This window comes from Elaeis guineensis, chromosome 11, assembly GCF_000442705.2.
Source record: "Elaeis guineensis isolate ETL-2024a chromosome 11, EG11, whole genome shotgun sequence".
Classification (NCBI taxonomy): domain Eukaryota; kingdom Viridiplantae; phylum Streptophyta; class Magnoliopsida; order Arecales; family Arecaceae; genus Elaeis; species Elaeis guineensis.
In genome coordinates, this window is record NC_026003.2 from 26,857,025 (window position 1) to 26,873,250 (window position 16,226).

At 36.0% G+C, this 16,226-nt stretch overlaps 1 non-coding gene across 1 annotated transcript; it reads left to right on the forward strand.

Annotated features, from left to right (window-relative positions):
* Positions 1 to 14,576: 14,576 nt before the first annotated feature.
* On the forward strand, positions 14,577 to 14,682 carry LOC140852711 (small nucleolar RNA R71). The gene has a single exon (XR_012135613.1). It is a non-coding gene; the product is annotated as a small nucleolar RNA R71 (small nucleolar RNA).
* The last annotated feature ends 1,544 nt before the right edge of the window (positions 14,683 to 16,226 follow it).

A 16,226-nucleotide genomic window follows, 5' to 3' on the forward strand; every position in this document is an offset into this window, starting at 1 on the left:
TCCCTGATCAAATGGCTAATTTGAAGAGTCCCACTGGACTGAAACTCTAGTGAAGAGTCTCCACTAGACGGGGACTCTGGTGAAGAGTCCCACTGGACTGGAGCTCTATCATAAGTGAAGGATTAATTAGTGATTAGATCACTAATTAACTCAATTTGATTGAGCATTAAAGTATGGATCAAGTCTGATTGAATTAGATTCAATCAGGTCAGGTCTGATTAGGTTATGAGTAACCTAATCAATAAGAGAAAAATGATCCTAATTTGATCGGATCTATGGCTTAATTAATTTATTGATTTGATTAGATTTAATTAAAATTATTAAAATCTAATTAGATTAAATTTATCATATTTTATTTGGATCTAATTGGATTGGGTTTGAAAGAAATCTAATTGATTAAACCCTAGAGTCCCAAATGAATGGGACTCTCTCCCTTGCGCCACCTAGAAACACTCACCCTTTTCTCATCTCACAAAACCAGTTTATGCATGAGAAAATATGATGCTAAACCCCTTTTAGTCACCCTCTTTGAAGTGGATTAGGTTTGTTTTAAATTGAATTCAAAGGGTTTGAATTTGAACTCAAAAACCTATCCCTATCATCCCACTCGCCAGCACCTTGTAAAGGAGCCTATTTTATGCGACAAAAGGAGAAGCTCCCATATGTTTTCCATGCCCAAAATCCTTTGGTAGGTCCCTCTTTAAGTCAGATAAGAGTAAAAAAAAGTTAGAGTTAAATTGAAATTCAAAATAGTTTGAATTGCAACAAACTCCAGCTTTTATCCTATCTAACCTGATTTATGTGACAACCATAAAAAGCTCACTTTTTTGTGCTCCAACTACTCTGAGACTTTTCACCATGTGATACCATAGGGAAAGAGGGGCCAAATACCTTTCTTGGGGCATGAGGTTTGGGTGGGTTTCTATCTTCTTTGGTGTGAACAAAGAAGGAGACCGATCTCCTCTCGGGTGAGAGACCTAGAACTGTTCTAAAATTTTTGGGTGAGGAAAAACCAAAGAGAAGAGAGTCTTCATCTACCTTTCCTATACCATCTAGCATCCTCCTCTGATCCATCTTCGATATTGAAAAAATTTGAGGTGATTGAAGAAGGAGATCAAATCAGATCCGCCATTAGAAGCCGACTGTACGAGTTAGCACTCCCACGGAGGGTTGATCGGTCTGAGGGCTTCGTGTAGACCATCCGTAGAGGCCGAATGCTTGTGCGGCTGTGAGTGACCAGAGAGGACTTCCAAATTTATGTTCTCGATCATGGAGTTTGACTATCCATTCTCAAGTATTGGGTTCGAAACCCTGATAGTAGAAGATTTACTAAATGTTGATTTTTAGTTCATATGCTTATTGTTTTAAATTCAGATTTTCATGCATATAAATTCATGTCATAAATCTATTTGTAGAATTTTAAGATCATATCTCATATATATATTTATAGATTAAATAGTTTAATCTAATATTTTTTGCTGTAAAAATTTTTGAAATATATGCATGAAACCCCTGCGCATCACAACAAAAACTACCTATTAAGTACAAAATCGTATTCTAGAAATATGATATGCATCAGATAAGATTGACTTCTAGGACATACATCCAACAATCTCTCACTTACACTAAAGTCAATTTGCCATATATCTAAGCCCCATCTTCTTAAGACAGGCTTCGATCTTCGACTGACTAAGTGATCACTTGATCAGTGGGTCTACCACATCTCATATGGAGTATACTCTTTGCACCTCTGTATATTTTTACTTGAGGTAGTCACGTATACTGCTCCTCTATGTGCTTAGCTTTGAGTGAGACCTTGGCTCCTTAGCAAAGGCTATGGGTCATTGTCTTTACGATATAATGTCACGATATCTGATGGTATACATCGAGTTTTGCAACTAACATAAGATCCAAAATACATCCTATACATCTACAACATATTCAGCTTCCATTGATCGGTTGCTTGGAATCCTTCCAACATATTGAATTAACATTGCACAAGAACACACCCTGATAAAGATATTCTATCATCAACATCAGAAATAATGTTTGAATTGATGTATCCTCCCACTCTTAGTTTTGATTCTTCTCCAAAGATTAGGAACAACCCTTAGTGCTTCTTAAGTACTTAGGAATACTTTCATAGCAATCCAGCACTTCTAGCTTGGATTTGACTGATGTCTGCTCGTGACACTCATAGCAATGGCTATATCAAGTCGAGTATATAGCATGGCATACTCCTATGCCCAAGAGGGTAGCAGACCTCTCTTAGAGATTTCTATGCGGAACTCTTTCAGTATCTTCTCTATATACTTTTCTGTAAAAACCCAAACATTCTCTTAGATCTATCTCTATAGATCTTTATATTCCAAGAATATGGGATACTTGCCCTAAATTTTTTGTGAAGAATTTTATATACGACTACATTTTAACCGATATCAGTATGGGACACTCCCATTGAACTTCATGTAATCACATGATTCCTCTTTATTATTGATGAGTTCAAACAATTTGATCACATTATTGAAATGAATGTTTCAACTCTGAGATACTTACTTAAATCCATATATGGATCTTAGGAATTTGTGATCTCCAGCACTAGAAGTGAAATCCATAGTTTGCTCCATAAAGATATCTTCTCAAGATATCCATTGAGGAATACTATCTACACATCTAATTCTCGACGTCGGTATCCAACATCATCTCGTCGTAGGTTTTGGGATCATCTCTATATTCCCTTTCTCCCATGAGAAATATTTTTTCTATATCCTCTGTAAGCATACCAAGTACCCTTCATAAAGATGAGAGATCATACTTGATCTTTGAGGTGGAAGAGGTGCTACATGTAATGGCTCATCATGAATAGATTTTATAGATCCTATGACTCGTTGCTCTCAGAGACTCTCTCTTTAAGCTTATCTTCCCATTATCTCCATCTAGAATAAACTATTTTTTGATAGCATGATAGGTCACAATCACATTATGATTCTTTGGGAAGCAAAGTAGTATCTCAAACTCTTTAAAATACCCTGATGAAATGAGTTCTCATAGACCTAGCCTCTAACTTGTCCTGCCTGCTGTGCTTGACATGAGCTAGACATTCCTAAATCTTGATATGATCAAGACTCGATTTCTTACCATACCATATCCCATATGATGTGGAAAGAGCAGATTTAGAGGAGACCTTAGTCAATATGTAAATTTAAAGCATGTCCCTAAAGAAATAAAGATAATTAGTAAAGTTCATCATGGATCGGACCATATCTCATACAACCCTTTTCTTCCTCTTAAAATCTCATTGAGCTGAGGTTTACAAGAAGGGTCCATAGTGAAACTATGCCATTTTTCTTGAGATAATCAAGAAATTTCCTACTTAGGTATTGCATCTTTGATTTAATTGAGGTCCTTTTAGGATTTTTTTGATTTATTTTTTTACTTCACATCTGAATTTTGAACTTTTCAAAGATATCAAATTTGTATCTCATACACACATCTATATCATGACTAATCATCGATATAGGTAGTAAAGTAGAGATAATCTCCTTTGACCAGCACATCAAATATACCGTACATATCAAATGTGTATAAGGACAAGTATATTAGTGGTGCCTTCTCTTATCCCCAAAGGGCAATTTGGTCATTTATCCTCAAAGAGATAATACACAGATTAGATATGACTCAACAGTCAATAAGCCCCAGAGCCTATATTTCTTAAGTCTATAAATTATTTCTTCTCCTTTATGATCTAGCCTAAGATACCACATATACTTCAAGTTTATCTCAACTATGGATCTCTCAGATCTAATGACACTCACTATTTGCTCAAATAAATTCACAGATGTATCATCATGCAAATGATAGAGACTGTCTCTAAGAACTAAATCCAAACAGTAGTCCTGGAGGTTAGGTGCCTACGACGACAGCAACAACTCTTGCTTTATTGCCGACTCGAAGGGTTACTTCACCTTTCCCTCAGCCCTTTACATTCCCTTGGACCTTATACTAAAATGCATAAACAAGCACTAGAGTCTAATACTCAATTGGGAGAAGAGGAAACCATAAGGATAGTTTTGAACAATTTTGACATGCCTTCCCAAGGTGTGTGTTTTTCTTTAGTCTCTTCAGGTATGTACCTCTGAACTTTTCAAGGTCCCTTAGTTACCAGCATTTTGACAAATCTAGATAAGGAGCTATCATGGTTATTCATATGGTAGTTTATCATAAACTATTCATACAAATTAGGAAGGAATTGTAGGATCAAATCTACTAGTAATTCCTTGTGCATGGTCATGTCAAGCTCTCAAGCTCCTTAATGTCCTTGATTATTGTCAAACAATGATCATGGACTGACTGTCCATCGCACATTTCATACGCTATGTGACTCTGATTACCTCATAACTTTTACAGATGAATGAGCATGTCATTGGCAGTGTACATGTCTTCATGCATGCATTGAAGTTCATCACGCATGGACTCTAATTTATAGCATATATCTCTATTGTCATTATCCATCCATTTGTCAAGTATAGCTCATTGACTATGGATTGGATGGACAATAATATAGGGATAACCTGATCGAGAACATGACTTAATTTTTAAAACTAAAAATAATTCTTAGATTTTTGAGCCAGTCTATATAATTGGTTTCAGTTAAATGGTTGATATCTAGGATTCGAGCTAGAGGATTAAAAGCTAATATAGTAAATCACAGAGAGTAAAGATTCTAATTAGATATTTATATTTATTTTATAATTTATTTTAAAAATTTTAAAAAATAAGTAGGCTCCCACTATTTTATCAGATCTCTCACACACTTTCGATGGAGAAATGAAAATCCTAATGCAATAACTGAATTTTTAATGGATGTTGTGGTCCCACCAATGCTATGCACCTCACCTAATAGTTATTGATAACACGCACACTGATGCACAGATAACTCTTTACCCAGATGCTTCTTTAAGTATGTTGCAGCAACTTGGTCTCTAAGTTATATAGGCTCACCTAACAGTTATTGATCACATTTCTTAGTTAAGCTCGATCCACCATTCACAAGTAGATGTAAAGCCATCATTGGATCCCTCACCTAACAGTTATTAGGCCCAACCATATCTTTATCTTATAGAAACTCTTTACTAATAGAGTGGTTACATATTTTTGATGCAACTGAACCATTGTGACCAGTCGAGAATAATCAATGCCAGTAACATGCCCGCACATCTATAAAGATGAAAGATCGATAGGCTTAATATTTATGAAAAGATTTAATTTTAGGTCTCATCTAATTAGTCATCAAATGACTGATCTAATTGGCATGGGCTAGACCAAACTATCGAGTAACTATATTCAAGACTCAATCTTCCAAATTGGTCAGATAAATAAAGATCGATGGGGGTCTCCTGTTGCTTTCTTTGGACACCAATAAATTGACCAGATCAATGAATAGAACCAATTAAATAACCATCTTTCAATTACTTATCTTAGACACCAATTGATCAATTGGTCCAAATAGGTTAGCTGAAGCGAATCAAGCTCAAATCATCGAGCTGAATTAGGTCCTTAGGTTAATTAATTCTATATATGGATATCAATTGATTCGATCAACAATAATAGTATGATATTAAGCTCAATTGACCTGATCTTAATCAACACTTAACTTGATTTGATCAACCGCTAAATCGATTTAGACCTATTATGATCTAATAAAAAACTATAGGTATAATCCAATTACATGACCTAATTTGATCTATCCATGACTAATCTCTCATGGACAAACACTAATTTATTTTTAGATCTAAATTCTTTGCATGAAAAGTAAGTTTTTGATCTCAAAATATTTTTCAGATCATGCATGCAATCATATATCACATATATGAATAGATTTAGGTCATGAAAACTAATTTTAGATCTAAACATGTGATCACATATCACATATATAAACAAAATTTAGATCATACAAACTAATTTCAGACCTGAGCATGCTTTCATATATCATATATATGAATCAAAATCAGATCTTGAAATTATTTTCAGATCTAAATTAAACAGGTATACATCTCATGTATAATTAAAAATTAGATTTTAAAAAAAATTTTCAAAAAATGTATGTTATTTTCATACATATGAATCCGTGGCTCTGATATCATGGTTAGAATTTTATAGGTGCTCATGCATGTAGATTTCAAAAAAAAAAATTTAAAATCAAAATGCAGTAGAATAATAGATTAAAACACTTTCAATCTAATAACATACATTCATCATATGAAGACACCTAAAAGATCTATTTATATGTAGAAATAACATAATCTGATTTTTAATCTAAAATAAATATGTGATCGGATCGCATACTTGTTTCACTTTTTCTTCTTCAGATTTGGATCTTCATCACACATCGATCCTCACTTGCAAAGCAATGATCTTGGATATCTTCTACAGGTCTCTTGAAGCCGTATAAGCATTTGACCTCTACGAGTATCCATACAAGGCTTTGATCTGATCAGAAGCCTTTGATCTCACTGGGGTGCTAGTTCCTTTATAGAGATCACATCTTGATGGTTAAGGAGAATTCTTTTTTTCACTCAATCTTAGAGAAGAACATTAGGAGGATAAAGAGGGAAGTTCAGGGAGACTCTCTCCTTCTTCATAGAACCACACATATGATCTCTATGCTAGAGATCTAGAGAAGAATACTTTCTTCTCTTTTCTTCCATGTATGAGAGAACTTTTCTCTCATACTTTCTCATGCATCCAAGAGGAATCTTTTCTCTCCAAAAATTAGCACATAAGAAGAAAGACTCTTCTTCCTTTCTTCAGCCCATGAGGAAGACTTTCTTCCTCATCCTTTTTCACTCCAAGAAGGAGGAACAATTTTCTCTTTTTGAGCCCAAGAGGAAGACCTTCTTCCTTTCTTTTTCTTCACTCCAAGAGCCTCTATTTTTTAGGTCAAACAGTAGCCAACCAGCAGCAATCCATCTTGAGTTCATGCCTTAGAGAGGTCTTTTAAAGAGGCATTGAGTTTTGTTTTAAATAGGAGTCAAACTCCTACTTTTAAGGCGTGCATGAAAGGCTGGGGAGTGCATGCAGATTTTAATCGTGACTTATCTCATGGAAAGAAGGATGGGGTGTGAGGTTTCTTATGCAAATAAGAGGGTTACGTGAAGCTTCTTTAGCATGGAAAATAAAAGGAAGGCATGGAGAAGGGTTTCATGGGATGGGCGGCCAAGATCAAATGAATTCCTAGTCAAACTAGACAATCTTGATTCTTGGTTAAGTCCATAAATAATTGTTGGACCAAATCCTAACCAACTTAAGAATTAGTTATAACCAAATAACTAATTAGGTCCTAATCCAATTAGGAATCCAATTAGGCTCGAAACCAATTAGAAAATTAGTTAGATTAAACCACATCAAACTAGGGATTGTTTTCTTAGATATAAGATCATCTTATGACCAATAGGGCTTGATCTAATCAAGCTTATTTATCCAATAGAACTTGATTCAATCAAACCCAAATCAAATTAAATTGAATCAAATTCAATTAAATCTGATTTCAACCTTATAGCTTAATCATATTGAACCCTATTGTAATCTAATAGCAAATTCAATCCTCCAAAAATTCACTAACCCTTAGCAAATTTAAACATTGCAACTTTTTTATTGATTTAGTCATAATCAAATTGATAATTAAATCTTATTATGATTCATAATCATAAATCAACCATCTGATCAGTCAAAAGTCTCTTATGTGTGTGACCACATAGGTGTTAGAAAATCGCATAGGCAGCATGTGTAGATTTCAAAACTTTTGAAATACGCAGTGAAAAATAAAATAGGTTAAACCCTTTAATCCTACATGCAAGAGATCAAATCTAATCCTACCCAAGACTAGAAGAAAATACATATATACAATCTAAAATTTAGAAATAAATATGAGATCAGATCTCATTACCTTAGTGCGGATAGATATTCACCATTTCTAATGATCACGAATTCGTAGACGCTCGAGCCGCATACGTGTTCACCTCTATGGATATCCATTGAGATCAATCTCAAACTGATTTCTCCTTATAAAAGATTCTTCTTTCCAAGAAGAATCTTAGTCTTGAGCACTTTAATTAACACCTTGATCTGGACTGCAGAATCAACTCCTTGATCAACAGCCTTCTTCTTCTTCTCCTCGATCTTCACTTATGAAGACAAAGCAGCACCACTTGGTGTATGGAAAAAGGGGATACCCAACTCCTGGGTGTGGAAGAGAAGAGAGGGAGGAGAGGAGGTATGGAGAAGGGAGAGAGAGAGATTTTTTATCAAAAATTAATTACCTAGAAATCCTAGAGACATATCCTTTATATAGGCACTCCCCTAACACATAATAGGAACCCAATTATCTTAAAACGATGTATCCTTATCTCATAAGCATCCTCTACATTTTTAATCTAATTTATTCTAATTAAAATTAGATATAAATGGTATATGATCAGCCCCTTTAAGTATGTACAAGAGACACCCTAGGAATGTATGTCAAGTAGTTGTTGGCGCCCCACGATAGGATTTCTATCCAAATGAGAAGGGGCATGGCCCCACCACTCTCTCCTCCACACCATGCCACATAAGAGTGGGTGGGCCCCTCTAGTATTTGGTGCCCAATTCTTACCAAAAGAGAAGGAAGACGCCACCCAATCTTTCATCTATTCCACATGCACACTTAGAGATAATTAGGAGATAAAGAAGAGATAATGTTAGGATAATTATGCCAACTAATTGACTTAATCGAATTCTCTTGGGTTTATAATTAAGAGTCCAATTAAATTCAACTGGATTTAGGTTAGGTTCAAGGTTATGGACTTGATCAAATCAAAGTCTCGAGAAGAATTAGGTTTAACTGTGTGCTAGCATGATTCTCACAAATCTAATAGGATTTCATTAAACCCTAACCCAATTGAAACTTCATAAGTCCAATTGGCAAATTCGAGATTAAATCCCTTAATGTGTGACCCCATAGGTTTCATTCTATCTGGTAGTAAAATATATTGTGATCTCCATCACAACATCATTGAAACTCTTTTCGATAGATTAGAACACTTCCAATTCTACCCTTCGAGGATCATCGATCATCAAGACGATGTCTGATGAGTCTCATAATCCACCAGTGATACCTAGCAGTATGTAGTGGCAATCCTATAGAATAAAAGTATAAACTTCTAGATATAGTTATCGTATGATTTAGTCCTTCTATCATGAGTCCCGACTTGACGGAGGTTATGGAGAACTTATCAGACCCCATCGTCAGTCATATATAAGATTGGCTCGACTCAAGTTCATTTGTGAATCTCGTGAAATTTTTTTTTTAGTATTCACAGTTGCTTTGATCAAAGACTTTTTGATCTTAATCTCATAAATCGCATATGACTTCTCTTTTTCTACCAAGATTGATAGATTCTATCTAGGTGTATTCTACTTCAAACAGTGAACTTGAACCTACTGAAGCCAACATACACAGCAAGGATCCGAATGGCCGACGACCAAGAAAATATGCAATAAAATCTAGTAGCCTCGCTACGAATAGCCAATGGCACCGTAGGTTAAAGAACCACTCACACCACTGCAGCATCGAGAAGACCACTGATGAATGAGTAGACATCCATGTGGTTCCCATGTTGGTCATGCTCAGTACAAGTTATTCTCTAACAACCACCTGCACCTTCATCCCAGTGTCTCTACACTATAGACCCGAAACTCATCTATCCACAAAGAAGGTGAACCATGCATTGATCTCAAATAGATTGATCACTATCCTCCGTGACGATCCTTTGATCAGGAGTATTTAGAAATTAATTACTAATTAATGTATGTCTCAAATTTTTAATTTTTTAAGAATATACAAAAATCATCTTTGTTAATTTTTAAGACAAATCATAGACACAAATATGATTGAAATAAAAAAAACCCTTTATTGATAATAAAAAGATTATAAGTACAAATTTAGGCCCTAGAATTACATAATGCATCAACCAATAATTAGCTTTTAGGACACAAATCCAACAAACTCCCACTTGACCTAAAGCTAATTGTCCATATACCTAAGACCCATCTTTTCAAGGTGAGCTTCGATCTTCTGCTAGCTGAGAGGCTTGGTCAGTGGGTCCGCCACATTTAGTGTGGAGTTGGATTCTCTGTACCTCGATGAACTTCTTCTCGAGGTATTCACGTATGATGTGAAATTGCCGCTTGATGCGTAGTCATTGATAGCACCAAAAATAACTCTACTCACTACGTAGGTAGGATGAGTCGAGATCGTATCCTCAAGGACCTTGGGCTAAGTTGAGTTTGCAAAATAAAAGAAAGAAGTGTTGTTTTGATTTAAAAATAAATTATCTTAAAATTGATGTAATTAGAAAATAAAGAGCTCGGGAGTTTTGAATTAATTTTGCACTAGTATAGTTGTATCTCTTTTTTTTATATTTAAATAAATATGATTAATCTTAAAAAAAATATCTATCTTTTTTGGTACGCCCCGTACCCGTAGATCATGGTGCGTCTTCAGAAAGTACTAGGTAAACAACTCTTCTTTTCTCGGCACACCCCGTATCCGTAGATCACGGTGCGTCACTGAAAAGTAAAAGTTGGTCCTAATATTAATCTAACAGGAAAGCATAAATAAAAGCATATGAAAGAGAGCAAATAAAGAACTCATGATGATTTAAATAAAAAGTATAATCTTTGTTGTATATAAAGAAATACAAGAAAGTTTAGAACAATAAATCATCTCTGTGTTGTTACAAAATTTCTTCTCCACTCCCGAGACTGCTAGCCTAGCTGCTCATGGAGTAGTCCCTTTTTCTTTCTCTATGCAAGGCTCTAGAAGAATTTCTGGGCTCCCCCTCCAATGGGAGTACAAAAGCCTTTTTATAGGTGTTAGGAGGGAGGAGTTTTACATAGTTTTTCGATGTGGGACTAAAGAAAATACTAAGGACTAAAAGATGGATGGATGAAATGAAAAGATCACAAGCAGATAAAGAAAATATAAATTCTTCCTTTGAAGTATTTCCAAATATATATTTTTTTCCTTTTATTTTCAGGTCCATCTGTTCGTCTGTCCCCACGAACCCCACGCGCCCGCTGCCTCGCCCACTCCTTCGCTCTCACCCACGCTACCGCTCGCCCGCGCCCGCACACGCCCGCGCACTTTAGGAAGCGCTCCTTTTTTTTGATTACCAAAAAAAATTTTTGTTTCTTTAAAATGACGCCTATATCTTTTTTGGATTCCTTGCATAGTATCTTCATTTTCTATAATACCGTATGCATCCTTCTTTTATTTTAATTTTATTTTAAGTCTAATTTTCTTCAAACTTTAGTCTTTTTGATCTATGAATCGGACTCTTTATATCGACGATCACCTTTCCTGTAAAACATAAAAAGAAGCATCAAATTCTTAAGAAATAAAATAAATTAACTATAATTTTTTATTTTAAATGACTTAAATTAAGTGTTTATCACACCTCCCAACTTGAATTTTGCTCGTCCTTGAGTAAGATAGATATATCAGCATTGTGTACCGACTCGGTCTTGAATACAAAGTTAGGTTAGGCATCCCAAAAGGTAGATGATATCTGGTCAGACCATTAAAGAGATACTTCATTGCATTATCAATTTGACCCAATTAGTGGCTGAGTATTAACTAAAAAAATTTCAAGAGCTTTTCTTTTACTAACTCTCCACTTTACTCTTTAAATTCTCTAACTTAATGTGAGAGAGGTTTATTATTTTCTTGCAATTTAGTCTCCTTATTATCCACTATTTTTTTAATATTGCCCACCTTTTTACGCGAACCACAACACTTACTTAGGCGAAGGGAGCCTATTACTCAGTAAAAAATCAATGTTTTTTTTTTTTTAAGTAAATTTTTTTTAAGGAAAATTTTTGCTTACCTCGACCTTTCCACCCAATCTCTCATGAAGCAGATTCTTTATTGAGATCAATAAGAAGAGGGTTGTAGAATCATTCCTAAAATTTGGTCTAGTCTAAACCCTACCATTCATTGGGTTTTCTTAATAATTTATTCTTCAGTATCTCTAAAATTATCTTGATCGTTAATCATTCATTGATTAGGATGCCTAATTGACTCTTAATCAAAATAAAATTTGGATACACAAAACTAATTATTTCTGACCATACTCGAGGATTTGATTAATTTCTATTTCCTTTCCCCTCCCAACTTAATCTACATTGTCTTCAATGGAGTAGGAAAGCAAAGAAAATAAAAGAAGAGAGTGCACCTGAGATAATTTTGCTTCGGAAGTTGAAGATAGCTTCATTGATTAATAGGTTCTTGTTCTAAATTTCTGCAGCTGTAGTAAAGTAAAAAAAATATGAAATCATTGGGTTGCCTCCCAACAAGCGCTAAGTTTTACGTCTTCAGCCAGACGTCAATTCCTTTTATGGTGCATGCAAATGGAGGGGTCAATTCCTTTTAAATCGACAATGGACCAACCGATAGCCTCTTTGTGTTCCTTCAGAATACCAACCAATTGTGCTTCCTGATTAGGGGTCAAGTCTGATGCAATGATTGTCGGGAGGGTGTTATTGGGTCCTAGAAATACATACTTGTGTGTAGCAGGAAGGGGTTTCAATTCTAACGTAGGTGGTGATTCTAAAGATGGGACTATTGGTGTACTGGCTAATGTGGGCAATGGCTCATACTTGATTGTCTATGGAGGAGTGGTTTTATCGTGTGGTGTATCCAACAAGGTGTTAACTTCTTTCATATATCCCTCAAAGTCATACACTCCAAAGTGAGCCAAGCAAGTACCTAAGGGGTCTGATGCTAGAATTATGGGTGTTGCATCTTCTATAATGTCTTCTAGTATATTTACTTCGAAGCAACTATCCATTGATGGTCCTTGAGAAGCACCAAACACATTCAGTCTCAGTTTCTTATTCTCAAATAATACGTCCATGACTCCTGTCCTACAATTAATGCATGCATTTGCCGTAGCTAGGAAGGGTCGTCCTAAGATAATGAGAATTTATCTTGGGTTGCCACTTAGTTCCATGTTGAGAACCAAAAAATCAACTAGAAAGTAAAACTCATCTACCTTGATCAAGACATCCCAAGCATTCCACGTGGTTCCTTAATTGATCTGTCGGCTAACTGCAGTGTGACTGATGTAGGTTTCAGTTCTTCGAATCCAAAAAGTTCATACACCGAACTAGGTAAAAGATTTACACTTGCCCCTAAGTATAGAAGAGCTTTTTCAATGTGATAATCTTCTATAACACAAGAAATAATGGGGCTCCTGGGTCCTTAAGCTTTGGAGGAGTGGCATGCTGGAAGATAGAACTAGCCTATTCAGTGAGGTATACTTTTTTTGGGATTTGTGATCTAGATTTACGTTTTTAGGTGCACAAATTCTTCAAAAATTTGGCATAAGCAGGGACCTGTTTGATTGCATCTAGAAGGAGAAGATTAATTTGGACTTGCTTAAACAATTCCAACATCTCGTCGAGTCTTCCTCCCTTCTTATCTGCAAGAATAGGGGCTTTCAGGGCATCCAAAAATAGGGCTTTAGGCAAGTAAGATGATTCTGGTGTAGTTGGTTTATTCTCTATTTTAAAGTCCTCCTTGTTCTTGGATGATTTGGCTTCGGTTAGAGGTTTAGGGTCGGTCTCATGGTTTTACTAGTGTGTTCAATGACCTTCCCACTTCTCAGAGTCATGATTGATTTGGCATATTCAGAAAAAGCTTCTGGGGTATTAGAGCTCTCAATCACAAATTGCCCTCTTGGGTTGTTCTCGGGTTGGCTAGGTAATTTTTCTCCTTCCCTCCTACTGAATGTAGTCGCTAGTTGACCTATTTGGGTCTCTAGCTTAGCAATAGATTGTGTGTGGGAGTTAAGGGACTGAGTGTTGACTTCTAATCGTTCTAGTGCTTTCAGAACTTTTTCCTCAAAAGCTGAGCTGTAACCAGTAGTAGACAGTTGATGAACATTTTGAAATTGATGATATGGTCCATACCTATATGTTGGGTCCTGATATTGAGGTCGAGGTGCGGCAGGGCCAACCACTGGTTGTGGTCTCCAGGAAAAATTTGGATGGTTTCTCCAGTCGGGGTTATAAGTGCTCGAATATGGATCGTTTCCTGATCTGCGAGCTTGTTGGACTTGAGCTTGCTGAACCTGCTCGTGCACAAACTCAGAAAATTGAGGTGCGATTGGGCATTCACTAACAAAATGGTTCGGACTTGCACACAATGCACAAACTTCTTGGATTGGGTTAGGTGGAATCGGGGATTGTCCAGTATTTAGAAGACGGTCTAATTTTGGGATAGTTCATCTACCTTACTGTGGATATCCATGATGTTTCCAATCTGATAAATTCTACTTCTTTTTTGTTGAAGCATGGGTTGTTCTCTAGAGGTGGCAGACATATGATGTAGGAAATTCTCACTAAGTGTTTCAAAGAGCTGCCAGGCTTCATCCTTACTCTTTAGCATGAATGTCCCACCATATGATGTATCAATCATTTGTCGATATTTCTCCGATAGACCATCATAAAAATACTGACAAAGTTGTCATTTAGGGATAGCATGGTGTGGACATTTACGAATGAGGTCCCTTAACCTTTCCCATGTCTCATGAAAAAGTTCACCCTCCAATTGGAAAAAATTGGTGATAGCTTTTTTAATTTGATTTATTTTTTCAATTGAAAAGTATTTCTTGAGAAATTCTCTCTGAAGATGATCCCAAGTTGAAATGGTTATAGAGTTTAAGAAGTTTAACCAATGCTTGGCTTTGTCCTTAAGTGAGAAAGGAAACAGTTTCAACCTAAGGGCATCATCAGAGAAGTTTTAGATTTTTACTATGGAACAAATTTCAAGAAATTCATCCAAGTGTTTGTATGGGTCCTCGTTACTAAGTCCATAGAATGATGGCAATATTTGAATAATGCTAGACCTAATCTCATATTGGGTGGCTTCTACTGGAGGTGCTTGAATGCATGGAGAGTAAGTATACGAGGATGGAGTGAAATATTCTCTCAATGAGCGTGGAGGATTAGCCTCACTAGGTGCAGCCATGTTTCTAACTCGGATAGTCCTAAGAGTCTTTTCTAATTTTTCGTCTAATGGTTGCAAGTCGGGTTTTAGTGATCGTCGACCTAACATGCAACTAAAAGGTCTATGTAGGACTATCCTAGTCTGTTAAGAATTTTTCTCTCTTTTTTTTTATTAAGAGGAGAAGAGAAGAGAGAAAAGAGTTCTAAAGAAGAGATCCTAAGAAGTCCTAAAACTAATAGAAGAATTAGTTGTGGTTAGATTTTAATTACAATCAAGTTAGCACGCAGTGGACTCTCTATCCTAAAGTTACCCTAGTTCTAGACAGCTCCTAACTGTAGTTAGCCTTCAAGCCCTCCAAGTCGGAGCTTGACCAACCAATTGGCCAGGTAAGTGTAAGGTTGGTGGGAGTCCCCCCGTTGCTTTCCTTAGACACCAATTAAATTGGCCAGGTCAGCGAACGGAACCAATTAAAAACCACCTTCCTTCGGGCCCAGTCATCTCACAAACCACTTGCTTAGATACCAGCTAGCTAACCAAGTCTAACCTGGTTCAACTCTCAGGGTCACTTATCCTAATGAGCTTGAAATCCTTAGGGTCAACATCTAATTAATTTTAGATTAAGGTCTAGGTTATGCAAATGCAAGGGAGTGATTTGTGGGCCAAAGAAGGGTGATCAAATCCCTACCTTATCTTAGTTAATGGGTTGCACCCTTAAAATTAATTATGGAGATGCAATGCAAAGAAACAAGGTGTCCAATCAAATTAAAAATTTTTATATTTGAGGCTACGCTATTTTAGTTAAGTGTTATGAAATGTCAGTATTTTTTTTTTTTTGCAACCATGCCAAGGTCCCCGGCAACGGCGCCAAAATTTGATGCGTAGTCGTTGATAGCACCAAAAATAACTCTACTCACTACGTAGGTAGGATGAGTCGAGATCGTATCCTCAGGGACCTTGGACTAAGTTGAGATTGCAAAATAAAAGAAAGAAGCATTGTTTTGATTTAGAAAATAAATTATCTAAAAATTGATGTAATTAGAAAATAAAGAGCTCGAGAGTTTTGAATTAATTTTGCACTAGTAGAGTTGTATCTCTTTTTTTTATATTTAAATAGATACAATTAATCTTAAAAAAATACCTATCTTTCCTCGGCACGCCCCATACCCATAGATCACGG